The following is a 25,322-nucleotide window of genomic DNA, read 5'->3' on the forward strand; positions in this document are numbered from 1 at the left end:
CCTCATTGTCTTTAAATGTTACACTAAAATCTTAACATTTACACACAGAAAAAAAATACACTCTAAACTTAACCTACTACACACAAATGTAAACGTTGCTCTACTGAGCGAACTTCTTTAAGTCTTTGTAAGTATTTTTCTTATTTCCTTGGTAACTGCCTCCTTATTTGACCACGGAATGGTGTAGTTTGCGTGACAAGAAAGTATCGTTAGGTACCACTTCGATGTTATAGGTGGAGCCCTCGATAACACCGGGTTTTTCCGAAAACACATTCTCATAATCTGTAAGTAGCTGAGTCAATTCGTTTTGTTGTGCTTCAGTCAAATGTTCTGACTCCCTAACTTTCATGGCTATCAGTTTCCTTTTTTCCTCTTTATCTTCAGTAATAACTTCTTTATAATACGCTTGTCTTGTACTTAAGTCAGAATATAAATTCATTACCTGTATTCCTTCGAATCTCGTTGGAAAGCTCCGGCAATATTTACCGTGCACTTCCCTTGTCCTCAACAACGGCAATACTACACGTCTATCCTCATTCATAAGGCTTACTTCCCCGCACAAGAGGTCGATTTTTGCGTCCCTCTGGCGTAAAAATTCTATCCCCAGGATGCAAGCAACACCTAATCCCTTAACTACTAGGAACGAGCTTTTCATTGCTTCATTTCCTACCGTAAACTCGACTTGCACCTGGTGCTTTATGCTATGAGATTGTGCACCTATTGCACCTGTTACACGACAATTCTTCACTGGCAATACTGGTATTCTATTATTTTGACTCAAGTACTTGTAAAAATTTGCACTCATGACATTGGTTGACGCACCGGTATCGACTATTATCTGTATTGGTCCTCCATACATATCTGCTTGCAATATAGCCTGCACAACACTTTTGTCGGTTCGGTTACATTTCTGCGGTATGTCTACTAGTTCCTTTTCTGTTTTTGTTCCTTCATTGTATCTCAGCATACAAAGTTTATGGCTGTCATCCGTGAACGTGCCCTCACTACACCATCCTGCAGCCAACAACGGAGAGCGTATTGTGGCTGTCTTTAGTTTAACGGATGAGCATAAGTGGGTTGACAGTTGTCTGTCACTTCCACTAACCTCACATTGTGGTTCTGGTTGTTGTTGTTGCTACTGTTGGGTTGGCCGCCCTGCCTCCCCGATGGTGTATTTTGATATTGTGTATGGCTCTGGTTTTGTGGTGGTCGGTTGTAACTCCCTGACATGTTCTGTGACGGACCTGGGTTGGCGTTCCATTGTGGCGCTGTGTTTTGTTGCCACTGTGGTGTCGGTTCGTTACGACCACGCCACTGGTTTCGGTTTTTCCGCCATTGCGGATTGCCGTTACCATTATATCCATTACTCATGCGCCCATCATGATGTCTCTTTCGATTTTGACGATTATAACCGTTGCCGTTATAACCATTGCCATTGTTTGTGCCTTGATTCTGTTGCCGGTGCTCTTGCCTACTCCCGTTACCATTTGGTACTAAGTTACTACTGTCACTGTGGCTGCTATTGTAATCGGCTTTGTGTTGATTATAGCCTGCATGGTTCCACTTGTTTTCGGTTTTCATATCTTCGATCAATAGGTCAACAGAATCCACTATTTCCATGAATTGTTCTATATCGTATTCCGGCACATTGATGAAATATCTTTTAATTTCACTGGGCAACTTCATTTTTATTAATCTGATTATGTCACGATCGGACATTGGCTCGTCCCAGTACCTGGTTTTGTTTATATACTTTTCGAAATATTTGCGTAACGTTCCCATCTTAGGATTGTACATTTCTGGACTGTACAACTCCTTTCGTAGTCTTTCTTGGACGCTATCGGACCAGAATTTTTGCAAGAATGCACCTTCAAACTGTTGCATCGTTAGACATTTTTCGGACACGTCGGTGGCCCACAGTGCCGCGTCACCTTGAATAAGGGAGACCACGAACTGTATTCTTTGTCTTTCCGTCCATGTCCTGGGAAACACATTCCTAAAGCTCTTAATAAATACAACAGGGTGGACATTTCGTTTTTCGCTATTGAAAGGTTGGAATGTCCTGTGTTTTATTACATTGTCCTCTTTTTTGCACATCTGATTGCTACATTCTGGGACATTCATCACTTCGTGATGTGCGCTGCACGGTATCGCGTGTTGTTCGTGCTCATAATTCGCATTAGGTTGCGGTTGCGCCCTCGCACCCTGCCTACCGTCAGCGTTATTACAGTAATCAGTACGCGGAGTCGGATTCATGATCTGTCCGCCACTGTTTACATTGCTTTCCGACGCAGACAGTCTCCGCGCGACCTCCTGTTGCCAATTTGGCAACTCCGCAGTCACACGGGATTTGATCTGTGTTAATTCGGCACGTAGTGCGGCAGCGCTAGCGTCAATATTTACACTCGCGGCCGCAGTCGCTTGTTCTACAGCTGTTTTTACGTCGCTTTCAATCTTTGCAGATATCTCGCGATCCTTTACTTCTAGCCATTCATTTAATTCTTTTTCTACTTTTTGAGCTTGCACTTCCAAATATGCGTCAATACTTTTCCGTGCATCTATCTCCACATTATCCACGCGGTTGGTTAAAGTCTGGACATTATCTTCAAGCCTAGCCTGCGATATCTGTAATTTTTGCATTTCGCCGGCTAAGCTTTGCAAAAGATAGGGGATTTCTTTGCACGCGTCCCGCATCTCGGCTAGTTCGCTTTGGATACTATCTAGCTTTGCTTCACTGCGCTGCTCTTGCTCAGTGAGCTTTTGCGTTAATTTTTTCTCCTGCTCATGCAGCATCTGAGCCAGTTTTTCGTCTCTTTCCCTATCTCTTTCTTCTAACCTGCGCAGAAATTCAGCAAAAGGGTCTGCAATCGGTGAGCATACTGGTGCCCCGCTTAATCTAGCACTCGATTGGCCCCCCTGCCCAGGCAGTGGAGTTGTTACTCTATTCCCATTCTGCTGTGGAGCGTCATTCACCGACCACAGATCCTCGCCCCCCACTCCGGAAATTATGTTATCCGAGGTGGTGGCTTGGGATTCGTTTACGTATTGCAAATGATCCTCACTTTCCATATTAACAGAATTTTGTTCTTCTGGTACGGATGCTTTAGGTTGTCCTATCTTACCCATACTAAATTCACTTTAAACCACTGACAAATCTTTAACACTGATACACACATGATTAATTATCCCCTCCAAAAATAAACATTAAATACACAAAACGAATAATTATCCCCTCCAAAAATAAACACATAAATACACAAAACACCGAAGGTATCTCATGTGCACATGGGTTCGATATTCCGCACAGAGCTACACAGGATGCTTGCACAATAGGCCTTACCTTACTTATTTTTCTTTCTCGCAATCCTCTTTCTTTTCTACCCTTTTTCCTCTCCAGATCTCCTCAGGGTGTGGTTTTGTTGTTGTACATGTAAAAGAATTCATACAAGCATTAATATTTTACAACAATTAGACACATACATAATTACATTCATTACAATAGAATCATATTAATCGGGCCCCAAAGTTGCGGCGCCAATCTCGCGTCCGTCGGCCGTCGTAATTTAATGTATATATTATTATTGTTATTATTATTTTTTGATTGTTGCCAACTTACGTGGTGGGCCTTAATAAAAATGATATTTAAGTTGAACAATGTAATAAACTCGGCTAGTCAGTTCACTTTAGAGCAAGAAATCTTTAGTTATTAATTAAAATTGCGGCCCACACACGCGCGAGAGTATTTTTCTTACCTCCGTTGACCATTGTATTGTAGTCGGAGTCCTGGCTCTGGCTCTCAGCTATGGTACTGAAAATAAGAATCTTAAAGCTAAGTATTTCTGCAACTTCGTGCGGCTGTGGAGAGAAATTAATATTATGTTAATAGCTGGCGAGTTTTCCGCTTCCGCTAATTTTTCGTAAGTTAATATCGCCACGTAATGGCGTCGTTGGCTGCATCGGCCGCTGCGATTGTTGAGCTGTAAATTACTTGAATGCAGGTTAATTCAAGGAAGGTGGACATGAAATCGGGATCACCTCTTACAAATTAAAAGTGCACAATAATATTAAATCGTTATATTATATGTTTAACTCATACAAATATGCTTACATTTGTCAGCACACGTAAGATGTCCCTCTAGACACATTCAAGACAAAAGAAGAAGTGAAGACGACTAAAAAATTAACAAAAGAGCGTATCTTGTCTCTTTAGATCATTCTGTCATAAATTATTTCTTTGCAATCTAAACCTACACAGAGAAATTATTATTTTACGGCTACATGATAAAAAATTTGGCACTGGGGACGCTATAGATGGTAGATAGCCTTTCTTCCCTCTCTCTGTTTGCGAGTGGAACAGGAAAGAAAATGATTTGTAGTGGTACAAGGTACCCCTCCACCAGGTACCATTTGGTTGCTTGTGTAGTATGTATGTACATCAAAATATGGAAGAAAATTGTGACTGCCTACTACATTAAGAAGTAATAGTTGAACTAACCTAAGCTTTGTGATTTACTTCAAATGTTTTGTCCCACCGATACACTCTGACAATCAGTGACTTGCATCTATAGCAGTCTTACAATTTGGAGATGTCAGTAGGCTTACTGCTTAGATCTATTAATATTCCATCATTGAGCTCTTTTTATCTTAAGATCACATAAACTGGATTTTTGAGAAACTATATACAGGGAGATGTGATTGGCATATAGCTGTTTGTTTACAGAAAAACAGCGATCAAAATTTAAGCATATCGGTAACGCACACTCGGCAAGAGCACATATCTGGGCTAGAACACTATACTGGATTTCGCCCCCTTCCCCCCCTTTTCCCTAGAAACCTTGGCTGGAGTAATAACTATTTGTAGCATAGTCTGAGGTCTACATTACGTTGAAAAGCGATAATTTCGTCGACAGTTGTGGGACACAGCGAATGAGAAATAACGGTTGTGATAACAGACAGACGTGTGGCTTTCCCTAATATTCGTTTGCGGCGTATTTAAATGCACTTTCCCACATTTAATGCATTTCTCATAATAAAAAAATAAAACTACTGGGTCATCCCCAAAAAACATATATTAGAAAATGAACAATCATCCGACGTGTTTTGATGCATATTACTTACAGATATCGTACACAAACTGGAAAAATGCAATGGGCGTTCCACTACGTATCCTTTACCATATTGGATTTGTTTTTCCGCATTTGCTACTGCTGGTATGGGTTCAAAGACAAATTCGTGCTGCAAATGCCTCAGTGGTAGTTAGCCTACATTGGTAAGCTGCAGTTAATGCGTTAAAAACATTTATACACATTGTCCTCAATGTGTAATATGTGTTATGCTATAAATCACTCTGCCTTTCGACCAATAATTTGTTATCAGTTGGCTTCAATCAATCACTTAAGACTCTATAATGTGTAACTTTGACTAGGCTGCGGATTATTATGTCACCATAATCCAGATTATTCGCCTTCAAACCTTCTTTCTACATTTAATTCTGTTAATGGAAGCTTCATTCAAACAATCTGGATTGATTTGACGTTCCAAAACAATAGCTGATCGCAAGTCTGTATAAACGCTGTGGCCAACGTGTGATGTCACTTACGTCAACAGAGTTGTTTACAGGTCTAGTCACCAGGCAGCGCTGTCACGCATTCAGCCTTACTGATGACGTCATGAAGCGATTCCTCGGGGCCCGCGAGACGCACGTAATTGGATATGGTAACTTGTGTGAACTACGTCACTTCCCGTGTTTCGCTGTCGCTAGACTAGAGGTGGGCCAAACGGTTATTCTGGAGTAGCCGTTAACACAGTTCCAGTTATTCTTTGATAACCGTTATCTTTAACGGTTATTAATAACTGCCAAGTTATTTTTCGCTAGCGAATACCGAATACTCCGACAGTTAAATAACGACATAGTTGGAATCCATCAGTTTAGTTATCAGCAGAACTGCGAGTAGTGTGAAATAGCAGGAATGTCGTATGAATCGTGTCATAACCTTAGCTTATTAACTCCGGGTACATTTTAGTTGATGTTAGAACGATTATTAGTGTTTCATATTATATGTTTGTAGGTTATCGGTCGCTATTAGAAATATTATCTTCGCAGCTGTGACAGAAAGTACGGGGAACTTCGCCAAAGCACTGTTTAAGTAAAATGTTAACAACATGCGTTTTAAGTATGAAGTAATATGTAAACTGAGTACTGTAGGTTAAATTCGAAGCTTAATTTCTTGTGCTGCTCACATAATAGAATAAAGTGTACAGCCTTGTAATACAAAAAAAAATATACGTAATGTGACAGATTCGTTTACTCTTGTGCTGTAAAAGCTAGACCTATTGGGGAAAGTGTGAGTACGCTAATCCAAGTTTTATGTCAAATTTGGAAACTGCTCGATTTCTCCAGCGACAGCATGTTTATAACATATGAAGACATGCAGATCGAAAAGGTTGACAGTGTTATATTTCTGGGACTACAACTCGATAATAAATTCAGTTGGGAAGGGCATACCACATTTTTTCATTCTATTATTTCATAAGGGAGCATATTCTGTGGTAACTTATCAAACGTAGCAAAAGTTTTTCGCATGTAAAAGCGTGTAATAAAAATTGTTTGTGGTATCAATTCAAGAACATCATGTAGGAACCTGTTCAAGGAACTTTGTATTCTAACCACTGCTTCCTAGTATATTTATTCCTTAATGAAATTTGTTACAAGTATTTCCAACCAATAGCTTAATACATAATATCAGTACTAGAAATGGGAACAGCAATCTACATAAAGACCTAAAATCACTTACCTTGGTCCAAAAGGGGTCCAGTATTCAGGAACATGCATTTTCAATAAACTGCCAGCAAGTCAGCAACCATTAAAAACTTGGTTTCAGATAAGGCACGGTTTACAGTGTGTTTGAGAGACTATTTGATACAGAAGTGTCTGATTCCACCCGTCATCAATATGCCGGAAATGGCTATTTTAAGTGTGTCTATGACGTCACTACATACACATGGCAACAAACACGAAGATACATATAAATAATACAATAACATTTCTCACCAAAAATACAATCAAACCAATGGGACAACTGCGGGAAGTTGGGGGTTTTAGGGTGAGGACAAGCTAGTAAAAAAAAAACACACCATGATCCCAAAACACAAAATGAAGAACAAGAAGAAAAAAAATACAGCATTCTGCTACACCAAAAAAAAAAATCTGCAGGAATCGGACACTTCCCTTGAACAATATAGGTCAACTATAGGTGACCATACCAAAACACCAATACCCACAACTAAAAGTACGAAAATTGGAATCGGACATTTCCCTTGACCTAATAGGTCAACCTCAGATGACGATACTAAAACATCAACACACACAACTATGAAAATGGGAATCGGTCATTTCTGGTGACCTATATAGGTCCACCACAGCTACTGATGCCAAAAAACCAACACCTACAACTGCGAAAAATAAAACCACAATCACAAAAGTCCACAAATCAATCATCCCTACATAAATTAAATCACATTCAATACTTCATAACTACACAAAACATCACAGCTAGAAAAAAAAAAAATTAATTACCACCAGCAAATTCCGGCACTGCAACCTAAATCAACAGCCCCCCCCCCCCAACCACACACACACACACAAAAACCAACTCATAAACACCGTGCCGTAACGACATTCACACACAACAACACCTTTACGTCAAAGCAGACGGGTGGAATCAGACGCTTCCATTAACCCCTCCTTCTATTCTGTAGATGAATATCGCAACAGAGCCTGATAGACCAACTTAGGTAAAAATTCTGCTATATTTCAGTTTTGACAGCACTTTGTTGCAACAGTCAAGATCGGGTATTCAGTGTACGATAAATTTATTAAAAGTACGTAACTGTGTTTTATTCTGTCAGTGTACCAATTCTGTAAATATTAGCAGTTACTGTGATATATTCACATATTTTGACAATCTCCTGACAAATGATGAGGATAATAATTATTATATTTCACTGTATTATGTTATACTTTCTGACATGTTATTTGTCATTCGCGATGGCCAGCGGCTATTTCTGAAGAAGTACGTAAATATTTGTTCGCTCCAGTAACTATCGTCTCTGTAATATCACCGGGGTCTAAGACTGGAGTCTGTATCAGGGACACAGACACACTGTTATTCCGTTACCAACTTCCAGGTTACTTGTAATGGTAGTGCAATAACTGCCAGAGAGTGAGAACTGTGAGCCAATAACGATAACTGCCGCAGGAATATATATATTTTTTTCCTTTATTGTAATTTTCAGCACCTCATACAAGGCGGGCTGGCAGCAGCTTAATACGCCGCTCTTCAGCCTTATGGGGTACAATAATATGAGATAGGTGACACAGAAAATACAAAAAATGGTGGGCAAAGAAAGTAGTTACAAAAAAACAAAAAACAAGAAGCCGTTCACGTTGGACGATAAAAACACTAACACTTGTTGACACGGCGCACAAAACACGGAGAACTGTGATGGCACATGTGAACAGTTGAGTTGTAACTGCACGTCAGGAAAATATTTTTTTTTTTTTTTCTTTATTGTATTTCAATTCCCCATCGGGGCGGGCTGGCAGCAGCATATGCGCTGCTCTTCAGCCGAAAGACATAGAACAAAACAAGAGAAGACATTTAAAAACAGCAAAGGAGAGAAGAAGGCGAACATAGATATAAAAAGGGAGAACATCATGGAAGGCAATATACAAAAAAACGGGGTGACTGTAAAATGGAGATAAAAAACTGTTTAAAAGTAGCACACACAAAAAAGCCACACACTGCGACGATTAAAAGAACACAAGGCACAGTATGACTGGAGCATAAAGGTGTTGACGGATGGCATAGCACACAGCGTAACACTGACGGCGAACCTCAAGGCAGTACACAATTAAAATCTTACCTCTTGACGCACACGGGAAACAGCACGAAACACAACACTGACGTGGCACACTGTTGATGAGCAATACAGAGGATCTGCCAGGTTCAAGGAGATGAGGGAGACCTGAAGAAGGGAGGGAGGGGAAGAGATGGGGGAGGGGAATGGGGGGCGCTCGGAAGAGGGCCAGGTAGGGAGGGATGTGGGAAGGAGAGAGGCAAGTATGGGGGGCAGGGTCTCAGGGGAGGGGGGGGATGGAGGAAAATCCGCTCTGGGAGAAGGAAGAAAGAGGAGAAGGGGGCCCTGGGGAGGGGGGGGGGAACAAGGCCGGGTTATAGTTGGAAGGAAGGGTATATGTCACGGCGAAGTTCGTCAGCCGGGAGGGGAAGGCGTTGGAAATTGCCCTGATGAAGGAGATGGAGGGTGTGGAGGTGGAGAGAGGGAGGGATACAGCGATAGAGGCGCGGCAACGGGCGGGGGGTGGAGAGGAAGGAGGAAACCAGAGGGTGGGGGGGATCAAGCCTGCGAACAATGTAAAGGATGCGGAGATGTTGGAGGAACAAGAGGAGGTGGGGGAAGGGGATCAGTTCATACAGGAGCCGTGTGGGGGAAGGAAGGCGGATACGAAAGGCAAGGCGGAGCGCATGGCGTTCAAGGATTTGGAGAGCCTTGTAAAAGCGGGTGGGGGCGGAGATCCAGGCGACGCTGGCATAACAGAGGATAGGATGGATGAGGGATTTGTAGGTGTGGAGGATGGTAGAAGGATGCAATCCCCATGTCCGGCCGGACAGGAGTTTCAGCAGGCGGAGGCGGGAATGGGCTTTCTGCTGGATGGTCAGGAGATGAGGGGTCCAGGTGAGGTGTCGGTCAAGGGTGAGGCCAAGGTATTTCAGGGTGGGGGTGAGTTGGATAGGACGACCATAAAGGGTGAGGTAGAAATCTTGGAGGCGAAAGGAGCGAGTGGTACGGCCTATGATGATTGCCTGGGTTTTGGAGGGGTTGAGACGGAGGAGCCACTGATTACACCAAGTGGTGAACTGGTTAAGGTGGGTTTGGAGGGTACGTTGAGACCGTTGAAGGGTAGGATAGAGAGCCAGGAAGGCGGTGTCATCAGCATATTGGAGAAGGTGAACTGGTGGGGGCGTCAGGAAAATACCGATCTCTGACAGTTATTTCCATAGTCGCTCGAATTTCTTATGGTACCTCTCTTTATACAACCCGTCCAAGCTAAATTGACATATGAGGCGGTGGCTTAAGGGAACGACCGTACTTGTTAATGCCTGTACTGCAGCTCCTATCAGCCACCACTCGGACATTAACCTTATTTAATTGTTTGTGCTAAAAGTAACGAAGGCGCACGATATAGTACACAGTTCGTATCAACAGATGGCGCGCAGTCTCACAGTTATTCCCATGGCCTATTGAACGCCTTCCAAATGGTCTACCCTCACCTTAGTTCCTAGCCAGATCTCCGATGAGTTGACGGGAAAGCGTAGTACGATCTTCGGTCAACAGATGGCGCGAGGCACTGTTGACATTAGACAGTTATTGGAATAACTGCCTGTATCAGAGGAACGGTTATCGCAGTAACCGTTACTTTTCAGTAACCGTTATTTCTATCAGTTACGTTATTTTTTGCCACCTCTACGCTAGACTCCTGTCTAGGAGGTACAACAATAAAAAAAAAACCGTGTGCTGACAGTCCATTATTTGCCAAAGAACAGCATTCTGCAAGTTCCTCCTCAGCTCTGCGCATGCGCGTGGGGCCGCATACGACTGCTTAAGCGAACCCAACCGTACACCGCCAATACGACTCGTTTCCGGCCAATGACGACCTCTAGACGGCGAGAAGAGACGGCATTAAACGGGTCGCCATATTTTCAAAGGTGGCGTGTTGAGCTGACATCTGTTGGCAACACGGAGCAACACAGCAGTTTTCGAAGCGCTGCTAAGTTTACTTTTCATTGCAAAGTTTAGCAGGAAAATATTGGAAGTAACAAACATCTTCACAGTTATATCAGTTACTTATTTCTAGTTTGCTAACGAAATAGCAATAAGCGCCCACATCTTCTGATTATTTGTGAAGGATGTGCTTCATACCCACAAAGATTGTTGGTAAGGTGTTCCTTAAATGTGTTACCATCTTGGTGAAAGTTCCATTCGAGGGTTGGATTCCTTCACTTCTTCGTCGAAGAGTTTCACTGCCTGGGCTACTCTCAGGGTGCACCCTCGACGTGGAAGATCCCCACACTTGCCTTGCCGTCTGCTCGTCGTCAGTACTGCTCGCCGCCGCCGCCGCCGCCGCCGCCGCCGCCGCAGCCGCCGCCGCCTGGTCGCCGCCTGCCGGTGCTCGCCGCCGCCGCCGCCGCCGCCGCCGCCGCCGCCGCCGCCGTCGTTTGGTTGCCGCCTGCCGGTCCTCACCGCCGCCGCCGTTTGGTCGCCGCCTGCCGCCGCCGCCGTCGCCGCCGTCTGGTCGCCGCCGCCGCCACCATGTCCCAACCCACCACCACTACCACTATCATTTTCACCTCTCCCTCCGCTGCTCCAACCACCATCACATGGAGCTCGTCCTCCACCCCACTTCCCGTCCTTCCTTCTCTCCCTGTCCACCCCACCCCTGCGCCACTTTCGGCTGTACCCACCCCCAACTCCTCTTCCCCTATCACTGTCGCCCCATCGACAGCTACTGACTTTCCGCCGCTCCCCGCACCGCCTCCGACAGGCCCCAAGCCAGCACGGATCTCTGCTCGACGTTCCACAGTCTCAGTGACACCCACGCCCCCACCGTCTGCTTCTTCCGCTGCTCAGGGTGGTCCTGCCCCCCGCCATCTCCCCCTGCAACCCGTCCCCCTGCCCCCTCCCCACCCAGTGGTGTCCACGAAACCTTCCAAGCGCCCGAATGCTGACCCTTCCCCCGAAGTCTCCTCCAAAAAAACCCCCAATCCCCGTGACCCACCCACTCCCATGGACGCGGCCCCGACCCCCACCCCCGCCACGCCTGCCACCCACACCTTTGTCCTCTCCAATCCTGACCCTCAATTCCTTGATGCCCGCTCCCTCACTCTCGCCATCCGGAAATACTGCCCCAATGCTCCCATCTCCCAACTGATTCCTCGCAAGGACTCGGTCCTCATAAAATCCCCCAATGCTTCCTTCCACACCGACCTCCTCTCCCGCATCCCTCGTATCCAATTTGGCCAACGTGCAACCCTCACCCCCTACCACACCCCGTCCTCTCCCCGTCAGCCTCAACCTCCCCGACGTCCGCCGACCTTCACCGCTGTGATCACGAAGCTTAGCCCCGTGATCACGGAGGCTGAGGTGTTGGCGGAACTCAACTCCCGGCCCGACATCGAAATCCGCTCGGCCCGTCGCATCTTCAGTGATGCCGGGCCGACTTTTCTCATGCGGATATTCACTGAATCCTCCTCCTCCATTGACCGCCTCCTCACCGAGGGAGCCCTCATCTACAATCAGCGCCATAAGGTGGACCCCTCCCGTTCCCCTGTCCAATCCTACCGCTGCCAACGCTGTCTAACCTACAATGACCACGTTACCTCTGCCTGCAAGAACCCCCCTACTTGTCCCCACTGCAAAGCCTCCCACTTCCTCAAGCATTGCCCCAACCTCACCTCTCCCCCCTCCTGCAACACTTGTAATGAACCACATCCTACCTACTCCTCGAAGTGTAAAGCGAAACCTCCACCAGTAACCCCTGAGCTCACCGTCCCTGTCCGTCCTGTTGATGACCCCATCCACCCAAACAACTCGCTCCGCCCTCCCCCTACTGCTGAGGACATCATCCGTTTCACCACCATTGTGCTCCAAAACATCCACCCCTTCCAGCGCTCCCACACTCTTTCCCAAATCGCCCTCGCTGCCCGTTCCATCTTCCATCTTACCACCTATGCCACTTACTCCCACAACCAGGCCCACTTCACCTTCACCCCCCTCACCACCCTCGTCTAACTCTCCACTCCCATGGTACAACAACCGTACCGTATCCTGTACCACAACATTCGCTCCCTGCCCACCCACAAACTCCTCTTCCTCCACACCCTACGTCAGCACCGCGTGGATGCCTTCGTCCTCAATGAAACCTTCCTTCAGCCCCGTATCTCCGTCTCCACTGCCCCTTACACCCTACATCGTACCGATAACCCGTACCCTCTGGCACGTGGCGGAGTTGCTATAGGCCACCTCAAGCACCTCCCTGTCCGGCCCCAACCTCTCCTTAACAATCCTGCCGAGCATCTCACCCTCAGCCTCTTCTTCCCCGCCCTTACCATCACCTGTGCCACCATTTATGTCCGCCCTCGCACCCCCATCCCGTATGATTTCCTGGCCCACATTGACCGCACCTTCTCCACCTACGTGATTGCCGCCGACCTCAATATCCACAGCCGCGATCCTGCCGACCTCCGGCGGTGGCATCAGTTTCTCACCACTCTCCAGGGAGACCTGGTTCCCCTGCCCCAGCACACCCGGCCCGAATCCAACACCACTCCTGATGTAGTCCTTGCCTCTCCCAACCTCCTTGGGCGCATCACCGCGGATGTCCTTGACCTCATTGGCAGTGACCATGCTCCTGTCCTCCTCACTATCTCTAACGGTCGCCATCCCCGCCACGCTCCTCGCCCTGACGTCCCTCCTAAACTTGTCCATGATTACTCCCGTGCCAACTGGGATGCCTACCGGGATTCCATTCACACCCAGGTTGACAGCCACGACCTTACCCTCCAGTCTCCTGATGACATCTCTCGCACTGCTGCCTTCCTGCACCAGACCTTGTCTGACGCCGTCGCCACCCATATCCCCACCAAAGCCGTCCACCCTCACCGCCCCGCCCTGCCTCCACAGGCCGTCCTTCTCCTTCGGGAGTCCCGCCACCTCTACCGCTCTTTTCTCCGCACTCGTGACCGGGATACACTTACCCGCCACCGGCAATTACAGCGACACATCCGCAACCTGCTTGTTGCGAAGAAACGCCGAGCCTGGCGCCAGACATGTACCCACCTCAACACCACGCTCCCCATCAACTCTTCCAAGTATTGGTCTGCTTTCCACCGCCTTACTGGGAACCGCCCCACCCCCCAGTACCCTCTCCTCCTTAATGACCGTCCCTTTCCTGACAACCTCAGTAAGGCCAACCACTTTGCCTCCCACCTCTCTGATGTTTTTTCCATCCCAGATGATCCCCACTTTGATTATTCCCTCTTCCCTGATGTCATGGACCGTACGAATACCTCTGTTCCTCCCCTTGCTCCTAGCTTCCAGTACTTGGGCCACACCCCACCATCTGCACTTAACACTCCCATCACTACACAGGACATCAGCCTCACACTCCGCACTAAACGCAACACTGCTCCCGGCCACGACTGCGTTACCTACCGCCACCTCAAACACTGCCCTCCCTCCTTCCTTTCCCTCCTTGCCGCCCTCTACAATGTCATCCTTGCCACTGGCTTCTATCCCGACCTGTGGAAAACCTCCCGTATCCTGATGTTCTCCAAACCCAATAAGCCTCCATCTGATGCCTCTTCCTATCGTCCTATCTGTCTCACGTCGGTGTTCAGCAAGCTCTTGGAATCCATCCTTTCCCGGCGCATCCATCTCCACCTCCACCAAAACCACCTCCTCCCAAACACCCAATGTGGCTTTCGACCTTCCTTCTCTGCTGATGACCAACTCCTCCGCCTCACTCATCTCCTCTCCCTCCAGCTTAACTCCCGTCGCTCCGCCATTTTTGTCTCACTTGACCTTGAAAAGGCCTACGACCGTGTCTGGCATCCCGGTCTCCTGTTTAAACTCCAAACCTACGCCCTTCCTATCAACTACATCCGTCTGGTGGCCTCCTTCCTCTCCCGCCGCCCCTCCTACGTTACCATCCATCATGCCAATTCCCGCACCTTCTACCCCTCTGCCGGTGTGCCCCAGGGCTCTGTCCTCTCCCCTCTCCTCTACCTCCTGTACACAGCAGATATGCCCCAACCCCCCCCTCCAGTGCACCTCTTGCAATATGCTGATGACACCGCATTCCTCGCCCTCGCTCCTACCCTCCAACGGTCCCAACGCCTTCTCCAGAATCACCTTGACCTTTTTGCTGCATGGTGTAACCAATGGCTCCTGAAACTCAATCCTTCCAAGACCCAGGCAATCATCGTAGGTCGTACCACTCGCTCCTTCCGGCTCCTGGATTTCTTCCTTACTATCTGCGCACGTCCTGTCCGTCTCACCCCCACCCTCACCTACCTTGGCCTCACCATTGACCGTCACCTCACCTGGATCCCTCATCTCCGATCCATCCAATCCAAAGCCCACAACCGCCTCCGCCTCCTCAAACTCCTCTCTGGCCGGACATGGGGGTTGCACCCCTCTACCATCCTCCACACCTACAAATCCTTAATCCGTCCCATCCTCTGTTATGCCAGTCCTGCCTGGATATCTGCCCCCCCCAAATTCTATCAGTCCCTCCAGATCCTTGAGCGTCATGCACTCCGCCTCGCCTTCCGTATCCGCCTCCCGTCCCCCACGCGGCTCCTCTATGATCTCATTCCTTTCCCCCATCTGCTCCTCTTCCTCGAACATATCCGCATCCTCTACACCTCCCGCCGTCTTGAACCCCCTCACCCCCTGGTTGCTCCTCTCCTCTCCCATCCTCGCCCCCTGCCCCGTCTTCACCGTTGTGTCCCCCCTACCCTCCATCTCTACACCCTCCATCTCCTTTCCCAAGGTGGCTTCCGTCAACTCCCCCTCCTGGATGATGCCCTCTCTCCCTCCATTTATCCTTCCTATCAACTCTGATCCTCCCTCCCCCTCCTTTCCTCTGTCCTTTCCCTGGGCTCCCTCCTCCCCCCCCTTCCGTCCTGTTTCCTCCCCACTACACCTCTCCCTACCTCCCTTCTCCCCCCCCAGTCCTTTTGTATTCCCCTCCTCTGCCTACCCCCCTCCCTGTCGCGTCTGCCCCCCACCCCTCTTATGGGTCCTCATCCTCCATCAGCTCCTTTCCCGGTTCCCCCCCCTTCGCTTTTACTCTCCTTTCCCCCCCTTTTTGTTTTCCCATCTCCTGTTCAGTTTCCCCCCACCTGCTCTCGACTGTGGTGTCACCTTTGCCGACTTTTTCGTGCTGTGTTCTAGTGACTATTCGGTGTTGTGTTGCGAACAGAAACCATGCTGTCGCTGGGTGTGCGTTTTATACACTTTGTGAACAGAATCCAGACTGTCGCCGTGTTTTTTTAATTGTCTCTTGTTTCCCCTGTCTGCTCCGTATGTATTTTTATTCGCTTCATCATCCCTCTGTTGTTTGTTTTCATTTCCCCATTTTCTTTTCACCTTGTTACTCAATGAGTTCCCGATTTTATCGCCTGTTTTTTATTATTATTTATTCTCCTGCTCTTTGTCAGAAAACCTGTAGGCTGCAGAGCGGCGTCCTAAGCTGCTGCCAATCCGCCCCCTTCGGGGGGGAATTGAAATTCAATAAAGGAAAAAAAAAAAAAAAAAAAAAAAAGGTGAAAGTTCACATTCGAGGGTTGAATTCCCTCTCATCTTCATCGAAGAGTTTCACTGCCTGGGCTACTCTCAGGGTGCACTTTCAACGTGGAAGATCCCCGCCGGTTCCCTGCCGTGTCTTCAGCTTGCCGTCCGTAGTGCATGCCGATACTCGCCGCCGCCGCCGCTTGGTCGCCGCCTTCCGGTCCTCGCCGCCGCCGCCGCCGCCGTCGCCGCCTGCCGGGGCTCGCCGCCCCCGCCTGGTCGCCGCCTGCCGGGGCTCGCCGCCGCCGGTGCCCGCCGCCGCCGCCGCCATCCGGTGCGGCCTGGTCGCCGCCATCGCCGCCGTCCTGACCCTGGTCTACAGCCGTCTTCGTCTTCATCAGTCTTCGTCTTTGTCTGTCCCCAGTTTCTGTCCTTTCCTCTTCGTTCTGTTCGTTCTTGTTTCTCTCTCCCGTCATGTCCGCCCCCACCACCACTGTCACTACTACCACCACCGCCATTGTCTATACCTCCCCTTCCGCCACCTCCACCACTATAACTTGGTGTGCCCAGTCCCACCCCCCTCCTTCCATTCCGCCTTTCCTCACTCTCCCTTCACCCTCTATCTTTGTCGCCCCCTCTCCCGCTTCTTTCTCCCGCTCCTCTCGTTCTGATCCCTTCCCCCCTCTCCCCCAGCCTGTCACTGCAGCTCCGGCTCGGGTGGTGGCCCGTCGGGCCACTGCCCACGCCCAGCTCTCCCCGTCACCTTCGCCATCACCGCCGCCACTGCCACCGTCATCATCATCGCCGCCGTCGCCTTCGCCTTCACCGTCACCGTCCCCATCTCCGGCGCCGACTCCGGCCCCGGGACCTGCCCCTCCCCGCCACATTCCCGTTGTTCCCGTCCCCCACACCTCCTCCTCCGCCGTCAAGCGCCCCTGTGACACTCCTGCTACGTCTGCTTCCAAAAAGGCTGCGCCTCGTCCTCCTTCCCCCACCCATGATGCCATGGAAGTCTCCCCGCCTGTCCCTGCCCCCTCATCCTCCTCCTCTCCCCCTTCCTCCTACCGCTACCTCCTCTCCCATCCTGATCCCTCTCTCCTTGAAGCCCGGAACCTCACCCTCTTCCTTCGCCAGCATTGCCCTGGTGCCCCCATCTCCCTCCTCACTCCTCGCCGAGATTCCGTCCTCATCTCCTCCCCCAGCCCAACCCTCCACACCTACCTCCTTTCCCGCATCCCTGTCACCCGCTTTGGCCCTCATGCCTCTCTCACGCCAGCTCCTTCACCACCTCCCTCCCGCCAACCCCAACCTCCGCGTCGCCCGCCAACTCTCACTGCCGTGATCACTCGGCTTAGTCCAGTGATCACGGAGGAGGAGGTGTTGGCGGAGCTCAAGGCGCATCCCCATTTGGAGGTGCGTGTGGTTCGCCGCATACATAACGCTGCCGGCCCCACCCGCCTTATGCGGGTTTTTTCTGAGCACGCCCCCTCCATTGACCGTCTCCTGAAGGAGGGTGCCCTCCTTTTTAACCAGCGGTACAAGGTCGACCCCTCCCGTTCCCCTCCTCAATCCCTGCGCTGCCAGAGGTGTCTGCGCTATAACGCGCACCCCACAGCTGAGTGCCGCGAGGCCCCCACCTGCCCGCATTGTCGGCAGGCGCACTTCCTCAGGCAGTGCCCTAACCTCCAATCCCCTCCTTCCTGCAATACATGCAATCTCCCCCATCCCACCTACTCCCAAAAGTGTAAAGCCCGACCCCCTCCAACCACTCCTGAACTCACCGTCCCTGTCCGTCCCCTGGACGCCCCCACCCCTCCTGGCAATTCCCTTCGTCCCCCCCCCCCACCGCTGAGGACATCATCAGGTTCCTTACCACCGTCCTCCAGAATGTTCATCCCTTTCAGCGCCCACACAACCTCCAACAGATCTCCCTCGCCGCCCGTTCCATATTCCAACTCAAGATGTACGCCACCTACTCCAACAACCAGGCCCATTTCACCTTCTCCCGCCTCGACACCCTCGTCTAAATCCCTATCATGGCGCGACAGCAACGTATCCTTTTCAACAACATCCGCTCCCTACCCGCCAACAGGAACCTCTTCCTGCACACCCTTGCCACCCACCGCGTGGATGCCTTCCTCCTTAATGAAACCTTCCTCCAACCCCACCACACCATTCACACTTCGCCCTACCTCCTCCACCGCTCCGATAATCCCCTCCCACTTGCGCGTGGCGGAGTTGCTATTGGTCACCACTGCCAGATCCCCGTTCGGCTCCAACCTCTCCTTCCCGACCCCACCAAACACCTGATCCTTAGTCTCTTCTTCCCCGGCCTTACCGTTACCTGCGCCACCATCTATGTCCGCCCCAACGCTCCTATTCCCTTCGACTTCCTCTCCCACGTCGATCGTACCTTTTCCTCCTACGTGATCGCCGCCGACCTCAACATCCATAGTCGTTCCGCTGCCCAGTTACATCGATGGCATCGGTTCCTCTCCACCCTTCAAGGTGACCTCGTCCCCATCCCCCAGCATACCCGTCCTGAATCCGACTCCACTCCTGATGTTATCCTCTCCTCCCCCAACCTCCTTGGCCGCATAACGGTGGATGTCCTGGAGCCTATTGGTAGCGACCATCTCCCTGTCCTCCTCATCGTTTCAGACGGTCGTCGCCCTCGCCCCGACCCTCGTACTGACCCTCCCCCTAAGTATGTCCACAACTATTCCCGAGCCGACTGGAATGCCTACCGGGATACCCTTTCCACCCAGGTCGATAGCCACCCTCTCACCTACCACCACCCTGACGATGTCACCCATGCCGCCTCCTTTCTCCAGCAGACCTTGTCTGAGGCCATGGAGGCCCACGTTCCTACTGTCGCCATCCACCCCCACCATCCTACCTTACCCCCACAGGCCGTTCTCCTCCTCTGTGAATCCCGTCGTCTCTACCGTGCCTTCCTCCGCACGCGTGACCCGGACACACTACGACGCCACAGGCAACTCCAGCGACACGTTCGTAATTTGCTCGCGGCTAAGAAACGCCGGGACTGGCGACAGACATGCACCCGTTTAAATGCAACCCTACCAATCAACTCGTCCAAGTTCTGGACGGCCTTCCGTCGCCTTACCGGAACTAAACCCTCCCCCTACTATCCTCTTCTGCACGATGATCACCCCTTCCCTGACACCCTTAGTAAGGCCAATCACTTTGCCTCCTACCTCTCCGATGTCTTCTCCATCCCCGACGATCCCCAGTTCGATTACTCGCTCTTCCCGGATATCCGCGATCGAACTGACACCTCTGTCCCTCCCCTCGCTCCTGGTTTCCAGTACTTGGACAACATTACACACACGGAACTTAATGCCCCTATCACTACACAGGATCTCATTGTTACACTCCGCACCAAACGCAACACCGCTCCTGGTCACGATCATGTCACCTACCGTCACCTTCGTGAAGCTCCTGTCTCTTTCCTCTCCACCCTGGCCAGGCTCTACAATGTAGTCCTGTCCACCGGTTACTACCCTGACCTGTGGAAAACCTCCCGTATCCTCATGTTCCTTAAACCTGACAAACCGCCGTCCGCCGTCTCCTCCTACCGTCCCATCAGCCTTACCTCGGTCTTCAGCAAGGTCCTGGAATCTATCCTCACCCGTCGCATCCACCAGCATCTCCGCCAGCACCGCCTCCTTCCCATCACCCAGTGTGGCTTTCGGCCGTCCTTCTCTTCCGACGACCTTCTCCTTCACCTCACTCATCTCCTTTCCAAACAGCTTAATTCCCGTCGCTCCGCAATCTTCCTCTCCCTGGACCTCGAACATGCATATGACCGCGTATGGCATTCCGGTCTCCTCTTCAAGCTCCAAACCTTCGCCCTTCCCATTAACTACGTCCGTCTGATCGGCTCCTTTCTCTCCCGCCGTCCTTCCTATGTCACCATCCATAACACCGATTCCTACACCTTTTTCCCCTCCGCCGGTGTGCCCCAAGGCTCCGTCCTCTCCCCCCTTCTGTACCGTCACCCCCCGTCCACCTTCTCCAGTTTGCCGATGAAACCGCCTTCCTTGCCCTTGCCCCCACCCTACAGCGCTCCCAACGCCTTCTCCAATCCCATCTTGACCGGTTCACCGCTTGGTGCAACCAGTGGTTGCTCAAGGTCAATCCTTCCAAAACCCAGGTGATCATTGTAGGCAAAACCACCCCTTCCTTCCGCCTCCTTTATTTCTATCTCACCGTCTATGGCCGTCCCATCGCCCTCACTCCCACCCTTAAGTACCTTGGCGTCACCCTCGATCGTCGCCTCTCCTGGACTCCCCATCTCCAGACAATCCAAGCCAAGGCACGTTGCCGCCTCCGTCTCCTCAAGCTCCTTTCCGGCTGTACGTGGGGTCTGGACCCCTCCACCATCCTCCACACCTATAAATCCCTCATCCGCCCTATCCTTTGTTATGCCCATCCAGCATGGATCTCCGCTCCCCCTACCTTTTATAAATCCCTCCAAATCCTTGAACGCCATGCTCTCCGCCTCGCCTATCGCATCCGTCTCCCCTCACCCACGCGGATCCTCTACGATCTCATCCCCTTCCCCCACCTCCTCCTTTTCCTTGAAAGGATACGGATCCTGTACACCTCCCGCAAACTCGATCCTCCTCACCCACTCGTCTCCCCGATCCTCTCCCACCCCCGCCCGCTGCCGCACCTGTATTCGCACGTCCCACCCGGTCTCCACCTCTCCACCCTCCTTACCCTCTCCCAAGGTGGCTTCCGCCAGCTCCCCCTCCCTGATGATGCCCTCCTCCCTTCCATCTACCCCTCCTACCAACTTTGATCCTCCCGCCCTTCTCCTGTACTTATTCCTCCGTGCACCCTCCCTCCCTCCTCTCCCTTTTCCCTCCCTCCTCCTTTTCTCCCCCCCTCCTCCCCCGGGCCTCCCATCCCCTGTTCCTCTCCTCCTGCCCCCGACTCCTCAGCCATTGGCATCCTTTTTCTCCCCTCTCCCCCACCTCCCCCTTCTACCCCTCTTGGCAGGTCCCCGGACTCGCACACGTTACGTGGACATTCGCGCGCCGGAGATTGCCGCCATCAGTGTTTCGTGTGTTTAGTGTTTAGTGTTCACCGTCCCCTCCATCGTTCACCAGTGCCATCATCATCTTCAGTGGTTGTGCGTCGTCTCATCAGCTAGCAGTGTGGATTATCGACGAGTGTGAACGGCTCCGTGATTGTCTCTATGTGTCTCCTGTTTTATTGCCCACCGCTCTGTGACTTATGTGTCTTCTCACTGTTTTTGCTGCTTGTGTCTTCTATGGCTGAAGAGCAGCGTAGTGTGCTGCTGGCAGCCTGCCTGTTGTACAGGTTTTAAAATAACAATAAAGTAAAAAAAAAAAAAAAAGGTGAAAGTTTACCCTCGACCGTCGCCTCTCCTGGACTCCCCATCTCCAGACAATCCAAGCCAAGGCACGTTCCCGCCTCTGTCTCCTCAAGCTCAGATCCCCCTCCCTTTTATAAATCCCTCCAAATCCTTGAACGCCATGCTCTCCGCCTCGCTTATCGCATCCATCTCCCCTCCCCCACGTGGATCCTGTACGATCTCATCCCCTTCCCCCACCTCCTCCTTTTCCTTGAAAGGATACGGATCCTGTACACCTCCCGGATCCTGTACACCTCCCGTAAACTTGATCCTCCTCACCCGCTCGTCTCCCTCCCACACCCGCCCCCTGCCGCGCCTGTATTCCCACGTCCCACCCCGTCTCCATCTGTCCACCCTCCTTACCCTCTCCCAAGGTGGCTTCCGCCAGCTCCCTCTCCCTGATGATGTCCTCGTCCCCTCCATCTACCCCTCCTATCAACTTTGACCCTGCCCCGCCCCCCACTTCCCGTGTCCTTTCCTTTCGGCACTCTCCCTCCCTTCTCTTCTCTTCCCTTCTTTTTCCATCTCCCCGTCCCCTCCCTTCCCCCTCTTCCCCCAGGGCTTCCTCTCCCCCTTCCTCCCTCCCCGTGGCATCTCTGCTCTCCCCTCTCGCTCTCCCACTCCCCTTCCTCCTCCTCCTCTCTTGGCAGGTCCCGGACTCGCACACGCATCGTGAACATTTGCGCGCCGGAGATCGTCGCCTTCTGTGTCTCGTGTGTGTGACGTCGTATAGTGTTTTTGGTGTCCGCCATCCCACTCCTACGTTCACTTGTGCCGTCGGACTCATCAGTGTTTTGTGCGCCGTGCCAACGTGTTTTCAGTGTTGTTATCGTCACATGTGAACGACTCCGTGTTTTTTTTGTCTCTGTGACCTCTCTCTTTTGCCCGTCACTTTGTTCATTGTCATTCACGATTTTTTTATACTCTTGTAAAACGCTATGGCTGAAGAGCGGCGTAGTGTGCCGCTGCCAGCCTACCTGAGTTGTACAGGTTTTAAAATAACAATAAAGTAAAAAAAAAAAAAAAAGTGAAAGTTTCGACGCCAGCGTGTTGTTTGTGTTCTTATTTCAATTTTTGGGGGGCACGGATAGTTTAAGCCGTGGCTGAACAGTTAGTAGTAAACGGACGTGTGCCCTCAGTCATCGCAGATGGCAACACAGGACGGAGCGGCGTCGGAAATAGTAGCAGAATTGCTGTACCCATAATTTTCCATGCCTTCAACTGCAGCCACGAACTTCCTCGATCGATCTGCGATTCACGGTATATCCACACTAGTGATGGGCTAAACTGCGATTTTCCGATATCAGTGATTTCTGTGAATGCTACTTTTCAGTATCTGTTATTCTTAACTGTGATTTGTCGCAGTTAAGAGTCGCAGTTAAGGAACATAGGTCGTGTATCCCTCCGCCACTGCTACTTCTGCTACTTCCGCGATTTCTGCTACTTCTGCGATTTCTGTGACTTCTGCTACTTCTGCGATTTCTGTGACTCCTGCGATTTCTGCGACGTACCACTGTATGAAAAAGTTACATCTGTCCACACAGAAAATTGCATCTCAACAAACCTGTCATTGGTAAGTATGCGACTTCTGCTACTTCTGCGATTTCTGTGACTTCTGCTACTTCTGCGATTTCTGTGACTCCTGCGATTTCTGCGACGTACCACTGTATGAAAAAGTTACATCTGTCCACACAGAAAATTGCATCTCAACAAACCTGTCATTGGTAAGTATGTTTTACGTTTATTCTTCCGTTGGCTTTAATTTTGTATTAAAGAAACAACTGTGAAAATATTAATAGTGTAATTAATATGTAAGTAGCCGCACAGTACCGTAATAGTTCGTGTTTAGAAAATGAATTCTAACATATTGTTATGTTCATAGGTACCTGAACTACATTTCAGTCACTGGGGGTAAAGTGATAATTCAAAATATCATTGTCAACAGATCTGAAGAAATTGCCAGTCTTTAGACCGTTTTCGTCAGACGAGAGGTTAGTTTCTAAGTGTTTCGATGGACTTAATTACTTCAGTGAGATCGTTCTAGCAAATGTGATATAGCAAATATTAGCAAATGTGATATAGCAAATATTAGCAATCTACTCTGTCAATTATATTGCTAGTAATTAGTGACAGCAAAAATTGTTTAATAATCCTTGTGTTTTTGCAGACGCAGTTCTGACTGATTACTGGTTGCTGTACATATCTATCCACATCAAGGCTGTTGAGAGAGACTCGTGAAGATTCAAGACAGCTCTTAGAGGATTTGCAGTTTAAAAGTGAAATAATTATGAAATAAGTGTGTGACTGATTAAAGTGTTTTATTGAAGTAGTTGTGCGATTTTAAAGGAATTATAAATGTTAAATACATTGAGTGAATAATAAAAATCTCATTTTCCACATGTTAAGCCGTCCTATACCCGTAATTTTCCGCCACTTATTTATTGGTAAACACTTGTTGGATACCGACGTGCCGCCCCCCCCCCCTTTCTCCACAATCTTGGTGTGACACTGACCTGTAACATATCCCGAAGTCTACAATATGCATTTTGAGGCTGTTGATATGAAAGTGGGAAGTACAGATCTTCCAGTTAAATCAGGAATAGCTTAAGTGCATTACTTGAAAGTGACACAGGAAAAGCTTACTTATGTAGGTGGTAGTAGTGTCGGCAAAAAGTTCTTGTGTGTGAAGTTGCCACGTAGAACACCAGGTGTAAAACTTTTCTCCCGAGTCTTGAACTGTGTCGGAACAAAAGTGAGGCATTCATATGACTGTTTTCATTTCTCTACACTTTACAGATGTCTGAGTTCTGCTGTGTTAACATTGCAAAGTCCTGTAGGCATGTGGAGTATTAACCAAAACTGTCATATTGGAAGCAGAATCAAACACATTTGTTACGTTACTTGATGTTTTCAGGAGAAAAAGGCAATGTTGCTTCTTATTAATATAATACATTCAGAGTCACAGCAGTATTTGACCAACCATAACTGATGCTGAATGTGCATGTCGTCATATAATATGAAGGGCTTATTTCAATAGTGGTACAAGTCCATTACCTACACTTTTCTGTCTATAATGCTTCTGAAATTAGTGATCCAAACAAACATAAATAAAGGTTCATCTCTAGCAAGAAGCCATATGCCTGAATATTTCTGGTATCTCAACTGCAGATTTTTCAGCACTCATTTTTTTTTTTATTTATTTATTTTTTTTTTTTTTTTACTTTATTGTCATTTTAATGCCTATACAATAAGCAGGCTGGCAGCAGCACACTACGCTGCTCTTCAGCCAAATGAGACAGAAGCACAAAAAAACAGGAGAAAAACAGAAAAGTCACAAAATGGTGGGCGATAAAATAGGAGACACAGAGAGACAAACACGGAGCCGTTCACACTTGACGATAAACCACACTGCAAACTGTTGAGACGACGCACAGATACTGAAGAAGACGATGGCACTGGTGAACAACGGAGCGTGACGGGAAACACTGAACACGAAACATGACGGCACACACAAGACACTGATGGCGGCGATCTCCGGCGC

Source organism: Schistocerca piceifrons, unplaced genomic scaffold (assembly GCF_021461385.2).
Source record: "Schistocerca piceifrons isolate TAMUIC-IGC-003096 unplaced genomic scaffold, iqSchPice1.1 HiC_scaffold_1886, whole genome shotgun sequence".
Classification (NCBI taxonomy): domain Eukaryota; kingdom Metazoa; phylum Arthropoda; class Insecta; order Orthoptera; family Acrididae; genus Schistocerca; species Schistocerca piceifrons.